Genomic DNA, 25,632 nt, shown 5'->3' with positions numbered 1-25,632 from the left:
TGCCCTTTGGGAAGTGGGTCAAAGTGTGGGAGCTTGAATATTTCACGTACACCAACAAACACGGTAAAATAAATAAAAAGAATACTTTAACTTAAACAGGCCATCGTGGTGCAGTGGGATAGAGTGTTAATGTAAAGGCGATGGTAGTAGGTCCGATCCCTATTCGAGGACATTAATCCTTTTAAATTCCCCGCCCCAGTAAAACAAAATGCAGCGTAGAGTTCCGCCATCCAACGACTCAATATAGAGTGGAAAGTGAGCGACGGAGTGTTCTAACACTAGATCCATTATGCCTACAGTGCTACGAAAAAAACGCTTGAACTCATTTTTTAATAAGAAAATAACAATTTAGAATATATTCTCCGTGTTTATATATGATCAGATAATAGTTGGCCGTGAGCCACGATTTTATAAGAGGCGACATTTATTTAAAGCGTCCAAGCAAGGTCGTCCATCAGGGACGCCAGTAGGCTATGCACCTGTTACATATATCCATACATACAAATACAATATATGAGTACAGTGGGTTCGGTTCCCACTTGGGGCTTGAAATATTTAATATCTTCATTTTCTTGCTCTGGTAATGAGAGAAAGCGTGGCGTAGAGTTTCGCCAATCAACACGCAATGTCTCGAATATTCTGCAGAAAGTGAGGCCGTCGTGCCGCAGCGGCACAAGGGTGTGACTGTAATGCGACGGTTATGGGTTCGATCCCCTCGCGAGGAAGTGAAATATTTATTTACGTTTATATTTCCATTTCTCCGCTCTGGCGTCGAGGCAAAGCGCGGCGTTGAGTTCTGCCACTAAACATGCAAAGCCTCCAGAATTCGGCAGAAAGTGGGGAACTAAGTGTCCTAAGACGAGGTTCCCTCTGTCTACTCTGATATATGAGTATGTGGGATAGCGTGATGCTATAAGACATATAAGTGTATAAATACATGGAGAGTATGCTCTGTTTAATATCAAATGTAAATATTTGGGTAATAATTATTGATTTTTGTTTGTTAATAATGTGTCGTGACTGTTTTATATAATCCATACAAGGAACAGATAAAATTAAGTTCGTTCAACCTAAAACATCTGGACGACCTAAATATAAGGAATCTCTCCAGCGCCAGACACGCTGCCAGTTTTTCTCCATAAATGGAAAAAATTGTGAAGTAATAATATTAATAATAATAAAACCAGGAATTTTATGTCTTATTTAAAAAGTTTAAAAATAATTTCTTCCAGGAATATTTACAAAAATAATGTCTATTTATAGCATTTAACATTTTATGTTTAACGTGTGACTTGAAACGCGATAGGTTGTGGGTTCTGTTCTCACCTGAAGAAAAATAAATATTTAAAATTTTCATTTCCTCGCTCTGGTAACGAGGCCAAGTGCGACTTTGAGTTCCGACATTCATCCTCGTTCATACCTCGAGAATTCGTCAGAAAGTGTGGAACGGAAGTATCTTAATGGGAACAAAGTAAGCACGGGGTTCCCTCTGCCTACCCTGCTAGATGCGGGATACAGCGTGAAGCTGAAAAAAAATCCCTAAACAAAATCACGAGCTCCGATTCCTGTAAAAGGCACCTACTATAATTATTATTATTTCTACCCACTTGTACTAAAAGGCACACAGTATAAATGATTTACACGCGGTAACCAACCAGACATAACGTTAATTAATTTCTCCCTATATCCGTATTAAGTTAGTCGATTTCGCTAAGATCTACTCGACTCGAACTAATTTCATAGAGGAAGCCCGAATAAGAAAGTTATTCGGGCGCCTTAATGGGTGGAATCGAAACTGTAGCTTATAATAAATAAATCAATGTATATATTTATTAGTATAATATATATTTTTTTCTTTTGTTACTGTACAATAATAATTTCAAAAATGTGAATGCGAAGCCATGGGCCCAAGCGTGTGGCCGTAAGTGCTACAGGTTGTGGGTTCAATTCTCACTCGAAGAAATGGAATATTTATTCGTTTTATTTGTTCCCACTGGTACCGAGGCAAAACGCGGCGTTCCGCCACTCAACACGCAATGCCTCTTGAATTCAGCGAAAAATGGGCAGCTGAGTGTCATAACACTAAGATCCCTGTAACTACCCTACACGTAGCAGGCTAGTTAGAGGGATGTTAGGGTTCGAAGTAAAGCGTGTGGTGTTATATCGAAGTATGGCAGCGTCTGTAAACATGATGGTAGTGCTTGTGCTCTTGCGCCGCGGTGGTCGCAAAAGTTTTTAAGTAGTAAAAAGTTTAAAATTCACCGAGCTTCCTTACTGCCTGCTTTTTATTAAGTTTCCAAAGTTTTATGCAGACGAGGTGATGTCCAAGGAACTCTGATTTGTTTTTAACTTCATTTTTCTTTAATAAACCTTTTTAACCGCTACTACCATGATGTGAAAGAGAGAGGAAATTTCATTTAAGTTTTAGAGAGCTTTTGTTAAAAAGAATACCTACCCCTGAGGGCAGTCGTCGTGCAAGGACACAAGTGTGAGACTGTAAACGTGACAGATTGTGGGTTCGATTTCAAGTCAAGGAAATAGATTCCACATTCACTCTGCATACCCTATGTGCTTTTTGTTTACCTGCTATATGCAGTGCTTTACATCTTTTTAGTAAATTCTGAATATTTTAATACCATATAGTAAAAACATATATATACCTGAACTTCCGATGAGGACTATATCCTATGACGAAGTTAGCAGATTCAGTACCTGTAAAACAATAAAAATATAATTAGCTAAACAAAATTAATCAACAGAATAAAACGTCTTAAATAGTTAGAGTGAACTAATGTCACGATAGATAAAAGATGCAAAAATTATACCTAATCTATTTAATGAAATCATTTCTTGTTTTATAGAAATTTCTGTAATTATTACGCTGTATTCCGCACGAGCAGCAGAGTAGGCAGAGGGAACCTGGGCACCTAGTAGTAAAATATTTTATTCCCATTAAAACACTTCCGTTCCCCACTTTCTGCTGAATTCTGGAGGTATTTAGTCAAACCCATAAGCAGTATAGCAGGCCTAACAATAATACATTTTATAATGCACGTAAAAGTAGGTACCCACCATCTAGAAATAAATCAAGAGGTCAAAAAACTAATTAATTGCAATAAAAAGTGTATTGTATTTTAAAAAAGAACTAAGAAAGCTAGAATAAAAAAAATACACAAAAATTTATATCTTGGCGCTTGTCCACCGCGACCGATGCACCTTGTGACATAGGGACAAGCATTTGGCATTGCTTGCAACTGATTTAGATACGATTATTGCACGCTATATTTGTAAATAAACGATTTTTATTTAAACGAGTTGTCGCGCGCTACTTTATTTTTAGGACGTTAAATAGAATTTACCTAATATTAATCTACCCTCCATACCTACATTTTTTAACCTACCTTCATGTTAAATTTCAACTTTTTAAATCCAGTAGTTTCGTCTGTGTGTTGTTTGTCAATCATTATTAAATAATATTTTTTAAAGGTAAGGTATCTTTTATGGATAGACAGAGGGAGCCTAATGTTAAGACACTCCGTTTTGATTGGCAGAAGTCAACGCCACGTTTTGCTTTTAAGCCAGAGCAAAAAATGAAAATATAAATAAATTATAATTCAGTCCCCCGAGTAAAATTTTTAACTATCTTATATTGATAAAATCAATGTGGTATTATTACACGAAATTACTATCATTGGAACCAAATTACGAATTCAGTTGTATGAATGAACATAAACAATATCGATATACGATTTAGCTGCAACACTTGAAACGTACTTTATTATTATTGACCATATGAAGGCGTGCATTCGTATATTTAGATATAATTTTACTAAATACATTTTATATATTATAAAGGCCGTCGTGACGTCATGATCACGATCATAGAGTCAGACTGAAATGCGATGTTGTCGGTACGAATCAGACTCCGCACAGTAAATAATTTTCTTTTTATCGCTCTGGAGAGGACACAGAGCGCGGCAGAGAGTATTACCACCACTCTCAGCAATCATGACTCGCAAATTAGGTTCCCTCTCCCAAACATGCTATGTGGGACAGCTGTAAAAAAAAAAAGAAATATTAATATTGTCAGTACGATAAAAAGATCGGTTGGTAGCTTCATGTTCGTTCGAAGATTCAATAATGCATACAAAAGTGTGTACTGTTTTATTAAATTATATTTTTATTTTTATATTTTCCTGTAAAATACAAGCACTTTCCTTGTGACTTCTGATCTTTTTTATGGTTTGCCTGGAAGAGATCACCTGTGGTGATAAGGTGCATTTACACTAAAATTGTATTTTCCTTTTTATATTATTTTTATTATAGGTGGTAAATCTTTTTAATGTAATAAAGCACTAAATAAATAAATAAATATTCTTAACGAAATACGATTTTTTTATAGTAAAAGACCTTAGAAAATTATATTTATTACATGACTCAACGTATATCGAAAGTAATTATATGATAATAAAGGCGTAAGAAGATAATTTACATTCTATAACTGTATAAAACTATGACTCATTGGGCTATAGCTGGGACCCTCGAGTCTAAATACACGCGACGGTTGTGGGTTCAAGTCCCTGTTAGTTATATAGTCAATATATTCGTATACTAAATAAAAATATCAAGTCATGTCCAGTTGACGTGAAAATATATTTTTCATGTCTTTTTCAACGCTTGTCAAATGTTTCGAAGTTGCCGACAGCTGACATTGAAACAGTATGTTGATTAGAATAGGTATAGTTTAAAATGTATATTGTGTTCTTTAAAATAGATTTCTTTTAGCTTCACGCCGTATCCCGGACATAAGAAGGTCACAGGACACAGGGAACCTGGAAACCTAGTACTAAGGCATTGCGTGTTGATTCGCTGAATTCAACGCCGTGCTTGCTTTGCCTCGTTACTAGAACGAGAAAACGATAATATTAAATATATTATTTTCTCAAGCGAGAATCGAAACCACAACCATCTCGTTTACACGCTTGTGCTGCGCCACGACGACCAAATATAAATTATAAACCCAACATTATTTAAACACAGAAAACTATTATTATAAATCATTGTCACAATTAACATTCACATACACACATTCTCTAACAACCACTTCCCTGAAACCAGGTTACGAAGTTTCCCTGAGGTTCCTTTATATTCACACAATACTATGAATTTTACACATGCATAATTCTCAAAACAATTTTGCTTGCCAATTACCTCGATTATACGAGTACGTACTGGAAGGTAGTTGGTGTGGTCGCGTTTATGCCGTTTTGTTGTGCCTCTAGGAAACTATGTTAGTGAATGCAGGAGTTATTGTAGCTTTGCTAATGTTCTAATTGATTTTTTTAATTATTTCGTATCTTGGCATTATATGTTTTAGTGTGTTGAGTTCGTAACTTAACGCCGTGAGAATATTGTAGCTACTCTAATATACAAATTGATTTTTAAATGTCCTAGTGTCGCGCTTATGATTTTTCACCGCCAAGTGAAAAAATGATAATAATTTAGGAGTCGAATCAACAAGACAGCGTAGTGGTGAGTCACTACGATCTTTATATTCCTTTTTAAAATATTTAGTTATATATGTTATGTGGAGAAACTATCATCACAAATTGGAGAATTTGGATTGGATGTGGAGAAACTATCGTTTTTAATTAATTTAATGTTAATTGACATCTGTGAGTACGGCAGCCTGTATAATAAAAAGCTTAGAACTTTATAATAAACTAAAAGGAATAAAAGAAAATATTAATAAAAAAAAACTTCTGAAGCATAGAATGCAGGTCAGACGCCACGGTTCTTTCAAATGTCGTACGTACGGCCCAGAAACATTTACTTTGTCGAGTGCCGATTTTAACAATATATAAATATATGGATATCCATTAGTATGGAGAATCGAAGATATATAATAAGTTGTTATATTTTAAAGTTTTAAGTTGAAGTAACTATTTTATAAAATTTATATAAGGCCGTCATCACGCAGAGCACAGCGACTGAGTAAGAAAATAAATTTGCTTTAAGAGAAGCTGATTTAGATTTATTTTTTACTTATAATTATAAGTAGAGTTCTAGTCAGTAAGCAAATATAGCTTTTTTCGAAAGAATAAATTTATTAAAAGAAAATTGGAAAGACTGTACCAGAATATCATATACGCGTATATGAGGTATCAAATGAATACATTCACATCACGTACTAACGTAGACGTTTGATTGAAAAAATATTATATTCTTTTTTATAGGTTCACGTTTAATCTCGTATATATCAGGGTGTTCCAAGTGTATTGACACTAGGTTCCCTCTGCCCATGGGGGATCCCATTTGGCAGGTTGTAGCTTAAAAAAACATCATAAAAATAGATATTATTAGTTATTTGTTTATATAAAATATCTCAATTATTAATTACGTCGAAATTTTAATTTCATATCGAAAGGTAACTGAAATGATTAATTAAATTATAAGATCTGCGATCTTTACAAGTGTCTAAATTATAGAGTGTGGATTAAAAAAAGTTGATTTATGTTTTTTCAGTATAATAGGGTAGGTGGAAAGAATATAGATTAGAGAACCTCCGTTCTCCCTCTTCCACCCGGATTCCAGACATTGCTTGTTGAGTGGCGGAACTCAACGCCGCGCTTTGTAATAATAAAACGGGGAGATGATAGTAATTCTTTACTTCGACTGGGAATCAAACCCACAAATTTATATATTATTTAAATTAATAAATTTTCTTATATTATAAAAGACTATATTTTCTTATCTTGCATTTGAAATCACAATTAAATAAAGTGCAGTGGGCAAACTGCTAGACGTTGCAAACAAGCCTTACAGGCGTTTTAATCGCGTTATTATAATATTTCTTTCGCTTCGCTTTGTATCCCAAATATATCTGGGTAACTAGATGGAACCTAAGAGTTAATAAGAATTTCCGTTTCCCACACTGCAAAATTTTGAGACATAATTCACTTCTTTAAGTTGAAATCGAACCCCCAACCGTCGCGCTTAGTGTCCGACGGCCTCTTACAATCTATATACGTGCACTTAAAACATTAACGTAAAAATAAATGACTCCGCTACACCCCAACCCTTGCACCTCATTTCAAATGTAAATTAACTTGTTTGCCCGATACGCTCGAAGATTCTATTCAATTACGATGTGATCAAAACGGCGCGTTAATTATTCATACTTGTTATTTTGTTCCAAAGCTAAAAGGATAATAGGAGGCTGTGCGAGTGAAGGTTGGCTTTAAAATTATAATAGATTAGCTTGTTATGTTGGTACTTGTGTTGGGTGGGTGTGGCTTGGGTTGTGGTTAGTTAGAAGATGATACCGGGTTCGAGTAATTTGAAGTAAATATTCATGAGATGAAGTTATGGATTCGATGCCAACTCGAGGAAATGAAATATTTATTTAAATTTATATTTTCATAACTTTGTTCTGGTGCCGGGGCAAAGCATGGTGTTGACTTCCGTCACTCAATACGCAATGCCTTCACAATTTGGCAGAAAATGGTGGGAGAGTCTGGTAGCTGGCGGAAGTGGAGAACGGAAGTATCTTTACGGGAATGGAATTTCGTTCCCACGTTGTCGCCTCGAATAACGTGCTATGTGCGGGATACAGACAACTAGTTATAATTATTAACAAAAAAACCGACTTCTAACAAACTTATTCATACCTTCGAAATTCGTGTCTAAAATCCGGAATATTATCTTTATTTTGAGCGTCATTGGCGAATATTTTTTCAAATGTGCCACTGGCTCGTACTGCAGAGTCTTGGCAATGCGACTGTTTTCATAAATCTAGCTTGAAGCGGATGGATTTTTGCTGTTCGATGCTATTATTTTATTGGGGGGTTTTAAAATGAAATGAACAGTTTTTAGTAGAGAATTGTGGTAAGATACAATTTTGGACAGCAGTTAACACATTGAGTGTAATAGGGTCATCATATTGCTCGCTTATTGAAGATAATTTCTAATAATAATGATGTAATATAATTATAATGTACGTGTGCTACCGTGAAAAGGAGTTTTAATTTATATAGCAAAATAGCTAATATAAGAGATATAATCTAGTGTTAAGAAATTTAAAAAAAAATTGTAATTATAAAACATACATATAAAACATGTATTTCGCAACCATCGTGTATATAGTAATAACTAATGGAAAATATTAATTAAAATAATGTTTTTAAAAACTAGATTCCTAGATTTTTTTCCTATTTGATACCCCAAAAAATTGTGATCCGTCATTAATTTGGTTGCGACGGCCATTTTAGAAAAAATCAATTATTAAGTATCCCGCACGCAGAAGGGTAGGCAGAGGGAACCTAGTGTTATAAGACACTCCGTTCTCCACTTTCTGCCGAAATCTGGAGGCATTGCATGTTGAGTGGCAGAGCGAAGAAATGGAAATATAAACGTTAATAAATATTTCACTACCTCGAGTGCTGATCGAATAAAGAATCATCACAGTTACAGTTCTATCCTTATGCCGTTGCGCCACGACGGCCATTTTAGATCAACAACAATATTAATTATATGCAATTTTATGGTCATCAAAACTGAAGTTATGGTAAAAATTTCAGCTTAATCAGACTCTAAGAAGTGTGTCAAGTTGCTTTTCACATAATATATGAAAGTATATATTACACTAACACATCAAGTTAAATAAAAACTTCAAATAAATAAAAAAAATACAACTAATTTCCTCATACATATCCAAATCAAACCTGTTACTACCAGTATTTATGAAAATTTCCACCCAATTTTAGTAACGAAGACCTCTACAAGTATTTTCCGCAACAGCTGTGTCCATATTACACGGTCGTTCCATTGTAATGTTACATGAGGGAACTTTATGTGATGAGTTACATAATTAAACCTACTAGCCGGTAGCCGGTAGCGCAGTATGCAGTTAGACGTTTTGAAACGTATATATCTACTGAAGAGTGCTACGTATACTAGGCTTTATATTTTGGTAAATGGATTTAAATTTAGGACAGTTATTCTATCTTTTTAACGATTTCTATGAGAAAATGAGATTATCAATTTGACTGTTTTTTTTTTTGGGTTTGTTACCTCAGAACTTTTCACTGGGTGAACCGATTATTATTGACGATTCTTTTTGGTTTGGTCCATTGCTGAAAATTATATCCATGAGAAAATCACATAAGTCTTAAATTATCACTGGGTTAATTAAGATGCTGCGCCGGCGTTTAGTTCTGCTACTGAGCACTTCTCTGCAGTACTCGGCGAGAAATGGGTATCGGAGTATCATAATACTAGACTGACTATGTCTATCCTGCTATAAGGAAAAAAAGCGTGAAGCCAAGAAATACCAAAACAAAAACATGTGGTCCATAATAACGCCCTGATTGCTTACAATAACCAGTTAATTAAATCATACTGCTGTAAAGCGTTTATCGACGTTTCATACAAATGACGGTTATTTGTCCGAATCAATTGACATACGTCGATATTGGAAGCGAATCCGAAATGCCCGGTCCTGATTACGAAACTTAATGAGGGAACCGAAATAGGCAATTTAGGTGATTATGATGGTATGATGACCATATTTGTTTATCTACAATCATGGGTAACAGAAGCCAGTCGTAGAACTATAAGCGCAAAGGCTTAGTGAGTTTGGGAACGGGAACGGAGACTCTGACACTAGGTTGAGTATCGCAACGTCTGCAATCCAGCACTCAATCTTTTTTAGAACTCTTTTCCTCGTTTCAGTTCATTGGCGAATGTAGGAGAGCAATAAAATAGAATTGCCAAAAATTGCGGAAACAAAAATAAACATAATCTGCATTCTAGGGCAGAAGCGACAAATCACTACAGTAAATCACTATATCTTTTATTCCTGACTGACTTCAACGTTAGATTTTTTAGTTTATTTTTCCCTAACTTTGCACTCCTGTATTAGGAGGGTAAGTAAGGGAACCTAGTATCAAGACACTCTATTTCCTACTTTCTGTCGTTACCTTTAGAGACCAAAAGAACTCAACGTCGCACTTTGTCTAGGTTTGATTTTTATTCTATTTAAAGAAAAAAATAAAAGAGATAAGCGGGCGTGTCGACCACCAGCAAATACAATATTTATTTAAATGGAACCTAGAACATTTTAATATGAAAATACATTCTCTCGTTTAATTACCAATTTCATTTCAAAACAATAGCACTGCTAAGTAAAACGTATATTGAGTAATATTGGTTTAAGCTTCAAACTATTTTCTCTATAATTATAATTTAATAATAATTTTATTTGAGGCCATTGTGGTTCAGCGGCACAGCGTTGACTCTAAAAGTGGCGAAGCGATGGTTGTGGCTTCGATTCCCACTCGCGGAATGAACCATTTTCATTTCTTCGTTTTAGCAAGTAAAGATAGCGTGGAGTATGGGTGCCGCCATTTAATAGGTATTTTTTCGAATGTTACGGATAACGAAGTGAACTAAAACCAATTTTTTTCTATCTCCTCTTATGTATGCGGAATAAGGAGAGAGATACCGCTACTTTTAATGCTTGTAACTGCTCTTTATAACGTTAACATTTTTATACACTAGTTATAGTCACTTTTAAACGGAGTTTGTTGAGTTGTACGCGCTAATCTCAGGAACTATTGTTTCGGTTTGAAAACCAATAATAAGCTCAAAAATATTGTTGTTTTTTATATTCCATTTACGAGCTTTTCGTTATTTCGAATTAGAGTCATTCGTCTTATACAACTGCTTATTAGATACTGTTTATTTTACTTCATTGTATACAATTAAGAAACAGACTTTGTTTAGATAAACTAATGATTATTGTGGGATTTGTGTACACAGCCTATTACATTCTCATTAAGATTTATTACATTAGGTAATATTCAATTCGTTATAATTAGTGATCACTTTCAGACAACCTTAAGACACATATGTAAAGAAGCCGTCGTGTCGTGTCGCAGTGGAATAGCATCTTATATAAACGCAATAGTTGTGGGCTCCCATTTGGGTAAATTTATAATTTTTACTTGTTAGTGGTAAATCCATTTAATTACGTATGCACTGATATAAGTTAATTTCGCCTTTTTACTAAGTACTATATTTTGACCCATTTTGTACAAATTTATTTCTAGGCTCTACTTTTATAATAATATTTTGCATCTCAAATATATATATATATTTAAAAATATATATATAATTTTTATGTCTTAAGTATAGGCCTTCAATCTTTTGAACATCATCTATATATTAGAAATCTAAAAATAAAACATTACAAAATGGTTGCGAGTAAGAGAATAATATATCAAGTAATGTTTTTTTGATATCGTAATGGAAATACATACTTATGAGGGAAAGTAGCTTAAATACTATTTGTAATATGTTTGCTTTATAAACATTATTCTTATTAATTTTATTATCCTGACTTTATTACATAAGTAGCGGCCCGCGATGGCTTCGCTTGCTTGAAACAAACGATTTTTTTTTAAATGTTACACTGTATCCCGCGCATATGAGTACCCTCATAGAGGGAATCTGGGAACCTAGTGCTGACATAGTCTGCTTGGTGTATAGTGTGAAGCTAATGCTACAACCATCTTACTATAATATCAAACTACTAAGCCTGTTTGTTTTACTTGGCATCGAATTCAAAATTATAAAATCTTTATATAATTTATTTTTGTTCAACGAAATCAAAGTACGTTTTGCTTTATGTTAAGTAATTTTTTTTTTTACTTTTTAGTTTATTGTTTAGTCTGTTTTTTGGTAAAAAAATATTTTAATATTTAATAAATCTTTTTGTCCATTGATTTTTGTATATTTGTATATATAAAATAAAAACTAAATAACTAAATATGCGGTTAAACCGTTTCAAGAGTCTTATACAAATTATTTAACAAACTCGAACAATTTCTCTAATAATCCCACTACAAAACTGCAGAACATTTCCCAATGTGAAATGACGCTTGAATTGGAACCTAGAATGGTGAGTTAAGTCTCAGTCAATTACCGTTCCTACGGAAGTACCTGCAGCGAGTTGTTGAGATCGGTGAATAGATGTATTTATTTACTTTTTATGCACAGTACAATTATGGTTATTGGTGATTTATTTTTCTATATAAATAATATTTGGTTTTAGCTTGTCGGTGTATTCTGCACCGTTTCAATAGATTATCCACTCAAGTGTAATTTAAATTATAATTCGTAATATTTTTGATACAAATATACTTTTGTGTGATAATGAGTTTATACATGTATTCACTACGCTAATGAACGAACTATAATTCTCTTATTCTTTTAACATATACATAAAACTATGTGTTCTGGAAAAGTAGTTGTTTCGATGTATTTCGCAAAATGTACGCTCTATTCATAATTAAACAGAAAATAAAATTAAAATTCTAACTAACTCGGTTATTACTGAGTTTAAACAAAAGCAAAACAATATGTGTTTTCAAATGCTTCTAAAGTAAAGTTGTAATAAAAGGGAAATTTTCTTTTATTTACAACGACTATTCAATTGAATCTGTAGCGTATCTGGACTGGAGCGCGATAATTCTGAGTTCCATTCCCACTTGGAATATATTTCCTCGCTCTAGAAACAGAAAAGAGCGAAGTTGAAGAAATTTTAAATATTCTGAAATATTTATAAATTTTATAGAATGTTATTAAATATGTATCTTAATTTATATTTACTGATAAAATGTATATTTTTGACAGTCACCAATGTAATATTATACTATACAAAATAAAATAAAAGGTACCTATAAATTAATACTTTAAAAAACATAACATTTAAGTGTTTACCATTTGGTTCTTTCTGAACAGTTTCTCGCTTTTTATCGCATAACAGGGAAAACAGAGTGAACCTTCTGCTAAGATTCTCTAAGCCGCATTTTGCCCAATTTTTGGGACATTACGTTTTGAGTGGAGGAACTCAACGCTGTTCTATACTTACCAGAGCGATGATATAAAAACAAATCCTGTCATTCCTCTGAGTGGGGTTCGAATCTACAACCTGTCAGTCGCTGTCCTACGGCGCTATGGAAAATGAATGAATGAAACTGTCAACTAACCCTGCCTACCATGTCCACATAATATTCCAAGAATTGTTTTTATAATATCCCTATAATCTCTACATCCTTATTATAAACGTTAGCCTATCCCGTTATTGAGACGGACAAGAATCCGGAAATATGTATTTTGTACTACCCACAAGTATACAATGGTACAATATCTGCTGAAGGTCACCAGTTCATTTCTCTTAAAATTAAATTAGTTGTTTAGTTTTGTTAAACAGTTCATTTACCCCTTTTTATTAGGAAATTAGATATTATTTAATCTCTTTTTAAAAGCATATTCTATGAAGAATGATAAGAAATATCTCTCTAAGTATAATATAAGAGTACTGTAGTGACCAGCCTATTTATCTTTATTTGTCTTACGAAAGTAAGGCAAGGTTTCTCCTAATAAATCCTTACGAATACGTGTGGAAGTGAATCAGTTTGTTTGTTATTTCGCGACACCCTAAGTATCTACTAAGATTTGGAAAGAACGTGATTTGGCACTTGACGACATTTATCAAATGTTTTTTTTCTGGCTAACCGCTCCGAAACCCGCATCTTTAATTGATATAGTACAAATAAATGTATTAAGTGACAGAATTTTACCTCTTTTTCTCTTCTGGAGGCATTCGTAATTTAAATTTATTGGCGTGCTCGTGGTTCTGTTGTTCTTGACGACTGTGAACGTAAAAGATATTATATGTAGATCTTTCTTCATTTATCTACTGTGATAAGATAAAGTGCAGTTGTTTTTCTCTGCTCCAGGTACATTCCTACCTACCTTGCTGCTGACGTCTCTGATGGAGACATTAAAAGAAACAAGTGGCACAATATTTAACAAATTGTACATTAAAAACGTAGATTAGATTAACTAGACCAGTTGTGCCGTAAACGCGATAGATTGTGGGTTCGATTCCTACTCGAGGAAAATCAACATTTAATATTTTCATTTTATTGCTCTGGTGTCGAGGGGTTCCTCAAACCGGCGAAAAGTGGAGAACGAAGTGTCTTTAGTACTAGGCTTCCCCCACCTACCCTGCCATTTGTGGGATACGTCGTGAACCTGAAAAAAAAGTAATAAAAAAGGATCGATAGTAAAATTAATAAATATAACGAACTAAGTTTATAATAACAAAAATAGATAACCACAAGCTTGTTTGATCAGGGAAAAAATATCCTACGTGTTTTCAATAATAGATTATTGACACTAGTAGTATCAAAAAGTGCGTGGATGAAAATTTCATAACTCTATTTATTGCCGTGAACTTTACCCGTTTGTCTATTTTATGCATATTAGTTTTTTCTCAACTACATATTGTTGTAACTTGTATATATATAGAAGTGTAGGCAGAGTGTTGAAACACTTTATAAATCTATAATAAAATTGGAACTGATACCTTTCTGTATATGGAAGATATGTGAAAAGAATCTATCATTGGGGGCATTTATCAATGTAATAGAACCTGCGCTTTTTGTAGGTATCCAAGTTAATAAATATAATATAATTAATATAAATGATAACATTATTAGAACATTAAAGTAATTTAGATTATTAGATAAATAATGATATAATATAAGGGGGCGAAGTCGCGAGCGCGTCGCTTGTGTTAAAGTAGTTTACACTTTCTAATGGGAATTGAATCTATAACTGTTGCATTTGATAACAGACACTACGCCACGATGGCTGCAATGACGCTAATTTTGTAATGGATGACACGCAGAGTCTCTAAAATTGGACGATTCGTGAAGAATGCAATGTCTTACTCTTAATCTATTAAGTTAACATATAAATTAAAATGAAATTATTGATAATTTCAAACAAAGCTGAAATAAGTTTACTTAAAATATATATTTAAAAAACTATCCTGGTATATGCGTGAAAGTAAAAAAAAAAACAACATAAGCGAATAATCCCGAAATTTAACACTAGTTGAACTAAAACCGCGGCGCAGTGCAGCCGATCCAGGAATCCACGTTATCAAATCATTAAACAGTCACATTCATAAACAGAGTATGAATGCAATGGGATGAATGCAAAGTGTATGTAGGTCGGTACTGTTGGTACAGAATAGTGGGGACAGATGATAAATTCTCATAGATTTACTTAATTGTTTATTTAGAATTATCATATCTATTTCCCATTATGAGGTCAGTCGTGAAGCAGGCACAAGCGTGTGACTGTAAGCGCGACGGTAGTGGGTTCGATATTTTCATTGCCTCGCCCTGGTGACCAAGCAAAGCACGCCGTTGAGTTTTACCACTCAACATGCAATGCCTCTAGAATTCAGTGGAAAGTGTGGAACAGAAATGTCTTAATGCGAACAGAGTATCTGTAAACGCATCGGTTTTCAGTTCGATTCCCACTCGAGGAAATTAATTATTTTCATTTCCTTGCGATGGTAACAAGATTCATCGCAGCGTTGAGTTCTGTCTCTCAAAAAGCAATATCTCGAAAGTCGGACATTGCGTGGGGAATGGAGTGTCTTAACACTAGGTTACCTCTGCTTACCCTAATGCACATATTACATATAGAAATGCATGAACCTCAACCTCTTTTGCCATTTCTAATATATACAACTCTATGCTCACAATATAGCACTGTAACATAGAGTCATAATTTATGGATATGACAATAATATGCTAAGCTATGATTGCTTTACGAGTAGAATGGGCAATTCGCATCCATTGTCGATCATCGTAATGTTCGATCTTATAGCCTGTGTAGAGTAGATTGTTGTTGTTTATTATGTAAACGTCGATAGAACAATAATAAATTATGTAATTTGATGACTTCTTTATAATTAGCGGGGTAGACAATGCCACGCTTTGTCTTCTTAAAAGAACTCGGGGAACTGAAAATATTTCATTTCCCCGAGTGGGAACCCGTAACCGTCACGTTACAATCAGACACTGTGCCGCCGTGCCACATAAATTTATATTAGAAAAATCGACACTACTATAGTTTTAGTAAAACAGAGAGCTACATAATACATCAGATATTGTTACGTTAGCACGCCCGAGAGCGTTGGATCGTCTTACCACTTTATAAAGAACACTAGGTCAAGACTAACTTCTATTTGGTCTAGAAAGAAATCGAGAAGTTTTTTATTTTTTATTTATTTCTAATGGTAGAACTTTTATTAGAATTTGATTATGTATCATGAAATATTCAATATTTTCATATCTTCGTAAGAAAATAAAATACTTAATAGTTGAGCCCCGCCACTTAGCATGCAATGCCTCCAGAATTCGTCGGAAAATGGGGAACGGAGTGTATTAACACTTATCACAGAGGACCCTCCCCTCCTCTGCCTACCCTGCTTTATGACACAGTGTGAAACTGAAAATAAAAAAATGTAATTTTATCATAATCATCGTCTGACAAGAAAAACTTCAGCTTCAAATTCTTCCTGTCAATATGCAACACTCTAAGTTATTCCTATTAATCACCCTGCTGCCGTAACATTAAAGCGATGAATTTAAACCAACACCATTGTTTTTAGTAAATATTCAGTCCTGAATGTAATGTTAAAAAGTATGTAAAGATGATCGTTACACTCGTTAACTATATTTTTTTAGCATCCCGCTCTATCCCGTACATAGCAGAGACAGAAGGGAGCCTGGCATTCTTCATTTTCTCCTAAATTATAGGTTGAATGTTCAATTCCCACTCGAGGATAACAAGAACTTAATATTTTTATTTCTTTGCTTTTGTAACTAAACAAAGCGCAGCGTCGAGTTCCGTTACTCTACATGCAATGGCTCCAGAATTCGTCAGAAAGTGGACAGCGTGAAGCGGATTTGATTTGATTTGATTTGATTTAATTTGCTTTCTCTATTATATACGAGACAGACGAATCGAATCCTATAAAAAACATTACTTTTTTAATGTTATTTTTTTCTACTCAGCATGTGCCTACTCAATGCCTCCAGAATTCAAAATAAAGTCTTAACACTAGATCCCCAGGAAAATCTTCGAATATCCATTATTCACATACTCTTTGACGCGACTCGCCTCGCCACGCAGATTGCCAATTACAAATCTTCCGTTGTACAGAGTACGAACAATCTTTTCATCTCGGCCGATGGGGCTCGTACCTCGTGCAATCATTATTGTGACTTGTTTCATTTATTGAACTGTTCCGTTGGAATGCTTAATATGAATTTTGGTGTTTGTGTTATTATTTTGGATATGGATAATTTTATTTATCTATACAAATCTTTTAAAGCAGAGAAGCCTCCTCTCCTCCAGAAGAAGAGCCTGTTCTAGTTTTAATTTTCGGCAAACTAGTACCGATGCAAAACATATTGTATCGATCCACACAACTAATTCACAATCTTCTTTCTTTCTTCTTCAATCTCTTCTTTTTTATATTATGAATAAAAATTACATAAGGTGAGAAACGGAGCGTCTTAACACTAGGTTCCCTCTGCCTACCGTGCTGTGTGCGAGATATGGCGTGAAGCTGATTATTTTTATTTTTTTAAATTACATAATTCGTTAAATAAAAACATAGAAACAGCATTAGATCATTGGAGTGTTCGTAAAGAGCGATTACATTTAATTTATAAATGAATACTTTTTATGCCTGCGGCTTCGCGCACCTGCGTTTTGCAATCGGTTAGACACCAATACACAGTTTCCGTTTTATTTAAAACCACACTTGAAAATGAGATTGACACATTTAAAATAAATAAAGCAAAATTCATTTAATTTATATTAAAAATACTTAAGTACAGACTAATGATAAGCACGATTTCTTTGTGCATCAAATTATTTCTAAATTTAATTTTTAATTAGGCCTATAGGTTATGATAACGCGGCGAATTTCATACAAAATACACCAAAATCGATGCATAAATACTTATATCTTTGATTTGATTACGTTGAATAAGAAGATTTTTCTCTGTTTCAAGGGTTTACATATCTAAATATTTGATATCAATCTCAGCTTGATGTCTCCGCGATCCAGGTAAATAAATGGTCTCGACGGTCAGATGGCCGACAAAGTGATCTATCCTTTGAAATCATTTCACCTTTTGAGGTATAGAACCCCAATTATTATAAAAATATTCACACCCAAATGATTATAAGAAAAGTTGTAGCAACCAAGATGAAATACCAATCAGTTTTGAAAGGATAAAGGAAGGGATTGATTACATAAGTTGGATGGAATCAAAATTTCCGGCTTGTAATCTTGCACGCTTAAGTTTGTTTTTGAAATTGTTTTGTATTTTCCTGTACTCTGATAGAGAAAACACGCCGTTGAGTTCCGCCGCTCTATACTCAATGTTTCGAATCCGAAAGGAAAGCGGAGCTTGGAGCGTCTTGACACTCTAGCAGCAGGACAACGCGTGAGGCTAAAAAAATCGTATAAGATGCAATAAAGAAATATATTTAGTGGTTTTTCAAAATTTAGTCCTTGTGTATGTTAATATTTTTAATTATTAATATTTATTCGAAATTGTTAACGAAAATTATTCAATTTAAATGTGGGAGTAACATAAAATCTCAATAATGTTTAATCTTTCACTTTTTTTTATTGTGTCAATACTACCTGATCACTACTCTGCACCATCGCACTCTCCGGTCACTCCAGATATTCAAATATATCAATGATTCATATTCATTTAAATTAAATTATAATTAAATCTGCTTCACGCTGTATCCCGCACACAGCAGGGTAGGCAGAAGGAAAGTATTGCAGTTCACACAAACGTAGCTGCCGGCTGCGACTCTTCGATCCATGCAATAATCGAGATAGCCATAATAAATTTTCACAAACCTTTTATCGTTTCTGTTTTATAATAGATCATTTTAATCTGAAAACGCTACGGTTGATTTTGAAGTACCGAATAATGTCACTGTGGTTTATTATTTTGCCGATAATGTCGTATTTTATTGGTGAGTGAAACTGTTATTTACTTTACAATGCTTTTGGTTATCGATGTTGGTATTGCAATATACTTATATAATTCTGATTTCTGATTTTTTATTACATTTATTCGTTTATAGTTTATAATTTAGGTAAATATTAAAAAAAAGTGCTTATGTATATATAACGACAATGGGCGCTGTGAACATTTATTTTAAGACAGCATTTAAATGTCTGCTAATTGTTTTTTTGACACTTGTAGTAAAAAGTAATTATTGTTCCCTTATCTTTTAAAAATGTATCAATTTTCATTTCTATATATCGTATGACAAATGAAAATTACCAAACTCTAAATTAAGAAAATACGTGAAAGTAAAAAAGATGAAAATTTTGTCGTGTTTTAATAAATATGTAGGTATGTATATGTAAACTCTTCAGTAGAAATCATTACCATACATTTTCCAAAATATAATCAGGTGTTACAAAAATATTTCAGGGTTCAATGCAAGACCACGGCCACCATTACCATTCCCACATTTGACAGACTTTCAACTGTCAGACATTGAGAAACCGGTTCATATATTCGAAGGCATTGATTACGATAAGTTACCAGAACACTTGAAAATAGAATACAGTAGCTGCTACGACGATCGAAACAGATGTCTACGCGTACAGTTAGAATATATATATATTTTCTAAGATTTAACTGAGACTGTCTCAAAAAATTTGGATTTAAATTGAAATATGGACGTTTGTACAAACATTACGCTTACAGTCATTACAGCTCAATAGCACTACGATTATGTCAATATTCATATTATATTTAATTAAGTTATTTATTTTCTGCCTACCCTGATGTGTGCGGGATACAGCGTGAAGCGATTTCAATTTGATTTAATTTTTTTTTTTTATTTTTTATGTAAAGATTTCTTATCTCACATAATATTTATACTATACCAACTCAATTTGGGTGTTCAGTTTATATTTATATTTACAGTAATATCCTTAATATCTTTGTCTTCGATTAATATGAGTATTTTTTTACTTCACATCGTAATCCGCACATAGCATTGCAGCCAGAGAGAACCAAGTATTAAGAAACTCTATCCCCTTTAAGAATAGAATTCTGTAGGCGTGTTTAGTAGCAGAAGTCAACGCCACGCTTCTTGGTCCCAAAACGGCAAAATGAAAATATTAAATATATCATTTGCTTAACTGGGAATCGAACCCACAACCTGTCTGTTTAAAGTGGCACGCTTGTGACACTGTGCCACGACTGACCTCTGATCATCCTGAACAACAAGAAATTTTAAGATAAAAATATATATCGCTGGTAGTTTTGCCACGTCAAGAACGTTCGTTTGAACTCTTATTCCTTCAAACAACTTTCTTAAGTGACGAACTTTAGCCTTCCCGTATATTGTTTTCAGACTATCTAAAGGGGATACCCTTTCAAGAAATCCGATTGTCCAATAAAAAGTCTCATATCAAATAAAAATAGCACCGAACCGAAACGCTTAAATGCACGATAAAAATATTTATTATAACAGTATTTTTGGTGTAGACATAAAATATTTTTTATTTCAAACGCTTGTGCATAATAAATACATTTGAAGATTATTGAATATTTTCAGAGATAAATCGTTCTAGCAAAGCTAAACTTTCGATTACTTAATCGTAAGTGTAGTCAGATACGCGTGAAACTAGGACGACGGCATTCGGTGGACTAACAATAATATGATGTTGATGATAGGATGGTAGGTGACGATCACCAAATGAAGATATTGTCTTAGTGACAGTGATTAAATCAAAAGAGGTTTGCTGAGACTAAAGCTAATGAAGCTCTTGGTTAGGATGCTCTAGATAATTAACAAAAGTCGCTCTGGAACATAGAGGATAGTATGTATCAGTTCCTACCTCTTGGTTTGTAACAGTAGTTGCCATCCTCTGTTTAGCGACGTGATTAGTTGAGGAGATATTATTTAAGGTAGTCTGTTAAAAAAAAATAATTTTCATCTTTAGGGTTTTCCCTTATAAAAGCGTAGGCATTTTATGTAGTGGAATTCCGTTATAACGCAATAATAAGGAAAAGAATCTTAATTTTCAGAACTCACATGAATCCAGTTTGTGGCTACATTTACAATAAGAGAACATTCAAGAGTTACGTTAGCATTTGTGATCTCAACCTTCAAAACTGTCTCGAAATGACTGATAATGATAACAAAAAATTTGCAAAGTACGGTACCAATTACTGGGATCGTAAGTTGTTATTTCGTTTTCTTAAGTATGGAATGGTCTCTTGTTGCGTGATGTTATAAGAGTATAACTTGTTCGCCTACCCCAGTGATAAGTGGTGGAGCTAAACTGTAAGGAATAATTAAATGCTCCCTTAAGAGAGAGAAGAGAATGTGTTGTCATTACAAAAATTCAAGATCTGAATCATCCGATGAAGATCTTTAATGGTAACCTAAACTAATTTGTTGAAGGGGATGGTAGTTACATTAATTTTGCTGACCATAAATATGTGTCTAGACACATATCCGAGTATGTCCATATTGCCTCCACGATTAAAGATCAGAACTAAAACCTGCCTGTAATATACTTGCAAATAAATATTTGCAACAGCTGTGCCAGAACTACCTTCAGTGAACTCCCATTTTTAGAATTACATTATCTGCTTATTCAGGCTATACTGGAAGTGTACCCTAATAAAAAATAAGAGAATACTCTACCTAAAAGAAAACTAACTTCTTTACAGGCAAAATCTACTACTTAGGCGAAGGTTACAAATGCGAATACTACGTAAGAAGCTTGAAAGAGATAATGAAAGTCGATAATACGACAATTGTAAATGCAACGAGCGTGTAATCGTATAGGAAATGGTGATTGGTCGAATTAAATGGTTTTGTAAAATTCCTTTTTTCATTCTTCATAATGAAATATTGTTGCTTAGGTTTTATTGAATATTAATTTAAAAAGACAAGGATAACTTTTTTTCTGTCGGCATGAAAATTTGACAATTGTCAATGTATACATTAATATAGTATCATAGAGCTATTCTGATGGCGGAGGCGAAAAAGGAACCCCTGAGCTTGGTATAGACTCTTATCCTATATTCCTATCGAAATATTTTATCTATTTTTCCGGTTAACGGAAACCTGACGATGGAACTGCAAAGGGTGAAACTTAAACGTGTCTTTAGTTTTTAAAGTGTTTAGTGTTATTAGCTTCACGTTATATCCCGCATATAACAGGAAAGGGTGAGGGAGTCTAAAGTTAAGACACGTCGTTGCCTAATTTCCGGTGAATTTTAAAGACATTGCGAAGATGAGACTTGTAATAAAAACGAGGTGATTTTTGACACAGTTATTAGCTTTAGCTAAACCCATTTGTGTTTAACAGTAAGTACACATAGTGTATGTTAGTGTGTGTGTAATTACACGTACACACATGTCACTTTTTCATATTTTTCTATAATTGGAATTCGCTATAGTACTCTACATAAAATTAAAACCTTTTAAGCGTTATTCCCTTATATAAAAAGTTTAAGCGTTTATAAAAATCGTTTAAAACTTTCAAATACAACCGTACTTGTTGCAACCCACTTTAGAATATATGTTCCAATGTTTAAAACTCACGCTATCTACCATTGTCTAAATACTTTTTCCATATAATTAATTCAACGTAGCAAATTTTTAAAGTATCAATATGTGTATATAATTGCAGTGACTTAATTAATATTTTATTTTTATAAGCTTAATATATTTTTTAAGTTATTTAAAGTCGAAAGGCCAGTCGTGGCGCAGGGCACAAACGTACGACTGTAAATGCGACGGTTATGGATTCGATTCCCATTCGGGGCAATGAAATATTTAATACTTTTATTTCTAGCTCTGCTAACGACACAAATCGCGGCGTTAAGTTCCGCCACTCTACATGTAATACCTTATAAATTCAGAGGAAAATGGGGAACGGAAGAGTCGTAATGGAAACAAAGTATCTTAGCACTAGTTTCTCAGGTACCTTCTTCCTAAATCTTCACTGCTACATGCATTATGATTAACATTTAAATTAAACCTGCATGGCCTGAGAGAATGTCACAGAGAACGGAGTGTTGTGTAGATCCTATACAGCTTATATTATAATATATGCCAACCCTGCTTATAATATGCTATATGCTCGATACGATGTAAGAATGGGAAATAAACTATTATTAAACTTATTTTTTATTCGGCGGCGTTGAGTTCCACCACTCTTAACATTACTTTCCCTCTGCCTTCCCTGTAATGCGTGATACAGCGTAAAGGTATACAAATCTAAATTTGCAACATAAATAATACTTACAAAATTGCAAGTTGGTTTTTGAATAATTTCGTGTATTTTAATAGAGTGGTCAATGAACTTATTACAGTCGATCTGAAGTTATTATTTAGTTCTGACTCATACTAGCGTTAATAATTAATATCACGACATCGTGGAGTAGTGGGACAGTTTCAATAAAATGTCACGTGTAAATGCAATAGTCGTGGGTTCGATTGCCAACCAAGAAAAAATAAATACGTCTCCATTTTAGCGAGACGAAATGGAATCAAAATCTGGAATTCAGAAGTGAAGAACATGTTTTGAATGGAAATCGAACTTACAACCATGGCGCTTACAGTTTGATCATATGATATTGTATTACTTTTCCACAATGGTTTGAAAAAAGAGTTTGTTTAATTAATAATTAATTGCTTTCACTCTTTTTATGTTTTCGTTCATTCAAAGAAATAATAAAAAGATGATTTACGCATAAATTTGATATTTATTCATTAATATATCCATATTATATGAAGGAATAATTGAATGGAAACCGAAAATTACAATAATGAAATGCGCTTTAAATGTACGAGAACAATTATAAGATAAAACAACCAGAATTTCATATAAATAATAACCATTTATTAACTTGTAGCTGCAATTTAATGCCAAACTATAATATCCGCAATGCGACTATTACAATGTGAGCTATACCTTATATTATACTTATATGCATGTATACTTTTAATTACTAATAAATATAATAAAGTAGATGAATGGATTATTCGTATAATTTACTTGTATTTATATTGCATATCGAATTATTTCTAAATATCCCCTTTATATTGATAGGTGTCACTGTAATTAAGAGGACGTCATTTGATTTTGTTTCCGATTGTACTAAGTGTAGGTAGTGTGATAATAAAACCACTAACAACACGGCACTCGTTTTCATTACATTCTAAGATATTGTCGTAAGAAATTTTGTCGTAACAAAACTACTGGACTAAGAATGTGGAAATTTGGCATATAGGTACATATGTTATGGAATCTAGGAAGAGAGGAATTGAAATTTCTACGGGAACAATTTTAAGGGTTGGTTTACTTATTTCTAAATAAATATACCTCTAGTCTCATTTTATGTAATATATAAAAATCCAGCAAGAGGGAAAGATGGGAGATGGTGGGTTCGATATGAGAGGCATTAAGTTCCCCAACTCAGTATTCAACATCTCGAAAATTAAGCGAAAAATGGAAAACAGAGTCTCTCACTAACTGGGAACCTGCGTACCCTACTATGAGGTAAAAAGTGTGAATTTACTGCCAAATTCCCCTACATCTTAGTCAGGTTATTAATCAATCTTTACTTATAAGCTATAAATATATTATTTATTCCTTCACTCACCAAGATTTGCGTCGATGAGCTGCAGACGTACAGATGGTTCTGAAAAACAATACTATCTTAGTTTATATCGTAATTATCTTAAAAATATCAAAAGAAAAAAGTTTTTGCACAATTTTGTAGTTACGTGTGTTTATGTTCTACATTTTAGTTTATATTTAAGAATAAATATTACGTTGAGTGAGATGTGGTTTAAGATTCCTTTCGATTTCTAACAGTGACAATGTTAAATTATTTGTTAAAGGGAAAATCCGAAAAATGAAAATTTATAAATATTTCTATTATATTCATTCTACTCTCTGCTTACCTCACCCGGAGATAATACGAAAAATATTTGATGATTGACCTTCGAGAATACAGTATCGATGATATTAAAGGTGGGTCTCGTAAAAACCGTGAGGACCCCTGAGAACATGTACGGAACGGTTAATGACAATGGAGTTAAAGAAGTATGCATAGGCTTTAAATTGTATCGAAAATCCCGATCTCGCGGAAACTCTACGTAAATATTTGCCTTTATATTTTTCCACAGCACAAAAAACAGATAGGCAAGAATTTCAAAATATTTTATTTGTGTTTTAATATCATGTAAATAACTACTTATACACTCGTGAAAAAAAAACCAGTTATTTTGAGATCACGAAGAGAAACATAATTTTATTTATGAATGTATAGATAATATCACCTGTCACATATGAGGGATTACAGCCAATTAATCCATAGGCACGAATTCTTAATAAAACGATCACTTTCATTAAAGACTATAATGAATTTTCCATGTAACGTACAGCTTTGGGGATATTACGTGAAATGAAGACTGCGAGATTGATGGGGGTGGGAGGAATTTGATTATTTCATTGTCAATGTCTTTCTGGGTAATACAATGTAATAAATTAATTTTTAACAAAAACAAAAACCGACTTCTAGCAATGAACTAAAAAGTGAAAAATAATTTTACAAAGATTTTATAATTTTGAAGTCGGTGCCAAGTAAAACAAACAGGCTTAGTAATAAG

General features: G+C 33.4%; 1 protein-coding gene across 1 annotated transcript in view; it reads right to left on the bottom strand.

Moving 5' to 3' along the window:
* LOC146528220 (octopamine receptor beta-2R) overlaps positions 1 to 25,632 on the bottom strand; it is a 113,533-nt gene that overhangs the window by 48,419 nt on the left and 39,482 nt on the right. Inside the window, exons 2-3 of the mRNA XM_085202597.1 lie at positions 24,621 to 24,659; positions 2,661 to 2,712 (exon numbers count right to left, since the gene is read on the bottom strand). The gene's annotated coding sequence lies outside the window, so the exon portion shown is untranslated. The remainder of the gene's footprint in view (positions 1 to 2,660; positions 2,713 to 24,620; positions 24,660 to 25,632) is intronic.

The sequence above is a fragment of the Heliconius melpomene genome, chromosome 19, assembly GCF_056956725.1.
Source record: "Heliconius melpomene rosina isolate 202511_hmr_F chromosome 19, ASM5695672v1, whole genome shotgun sequence".
Classification (NCBI taxonomy): Eukaryota; Metazoa; Arthropoda; class Insecta; order Lepidoptera; family Nymphalidae; genus Heliconius; species Heliconius melpomene.
The sequence above is the reverse complement of the archived record's forward strand: the minus strand, read 5'-3'. Positions and strand labels throughout refer to the sequence as shown.